This window comes from Orycteropus afer, unplaced genomic scaffold (genome assembly GCF_000298275.1).
Source record: "Orycteropus afer afer isolate SDZICR_OR568_19922 unplaced genomic scaffold, OryAfe1.0 scaffold00013, whole genome shotgun sequence".
NCBI classification, from domain to species: domain Eukaryota; kingdom Metazoa; phylum Chordata; class Mammalia; order Tubulidentata; family Orycteropodidae; genus Orycteropus; species Orycteropus afer.
The window spans coordinates 20,180,469-20,181,491 of record NW_006921600.1 but is presented as its reverse complement, the minus strand read 5'-3'; the positions used below and the strand labels follow the sequence as shown (position 1 = coordinate 20,181,491).

At 38.6% G+C, this 1,023-nt stretch overlaps 1 non-coding gene across 1 annotated transcript; it reads left to right on the top strand.

The window, feature by feature from the left end:
- The first annotated feature begins 515 nt into the window (after nt 1–515).
- LOC122151330 lies at nt 516–622 on the top strand. The gene has a single exon (XR_006164101.1). It is a non-coding gene; the product is annotated as a U6 spliceosomal RNA (small nuclear RNA).
- Nucleotides 623–1,023: the final 401 nt, after the last annotated feature.

The window sequence follows — 1,023 nt, the reverse complement described above, 5'->3', positions numbered from 1 at the left end:
GAAGGAAGTAAGGGCATACGGATTGTAAGAAACACTCACAATATTAAGATCAGTTTTTTGTAGGTCCTGATGGAATGAAGGAATTGTTAGAATTAGAGTACTAGCAAGAGTAAACTAACACTCCCAAGACTATCACTCTAAGATATCCTTTGACTGAAACCTCTCCCAGAGGTCACCTTTCATCCAAAATAATAGCTTGGCTTGTAAAATAAATAACATTACCTGTGAATACTGTGCTCCTTTAAATAATGTCCTATATGAAACCAAACAGTCAACATTAACCCTAAAGCAAAGATGAAACAGTAAAGAGGGACAGGGAACTAGATTAATGGGAACAGAACAAAAATAATGAGAATGCTGACATATTGTGAAAAATGTAAACAACATCACAGAAAAATTTATATAAAATTTGTTAATGGAATTTAATTTGCTGTGCAAACTTTAACCTAAAATACAATTATATATATATATATATATTTAAAAAAAAGAGTGAACTAAAAATGTAATACATGGTAGTGAGAAATATAGCAACACATATACTAAAATTGGAATGATACAGAGAAGATCACCATGGCTCCTGTGCAACGATGACACACAAATTCATGAAATGTTCCATATTTTTGAGAAAGAGCCCTGCTGGAGCAGTGGTTAAGATCTCAACTGCTAACTGAAAGGTCAGCAGTTCAAGCCCACCAGTTGCTCTGTGGGAGAAAGATGTGGGAGTCTGCTTCCTTAAAGATTGTTGTTGTTGTGTGCCGTGGAGTAGGACCAGACTCATAGTGACCCCTCCCTGCATTTCCGAGGCAGTATCACTATGGAAGCAGATTGCCCCATCTTCCTTCCGAGGAGTGGCTGGTGGGTTTGAACCGCCAGCCTTCTGGTTAGCAGTCAAGTGCCTCAGGCACTACGCTACCAGAGCTCCCATCAACCACATAGACAACAAGTTCTCTTTATACTGATGGCTCTGCAAATTCTCTCAAAGAGAGGGTATCAGCTCATACCATGGTTGTTTTGAGCAGGTTA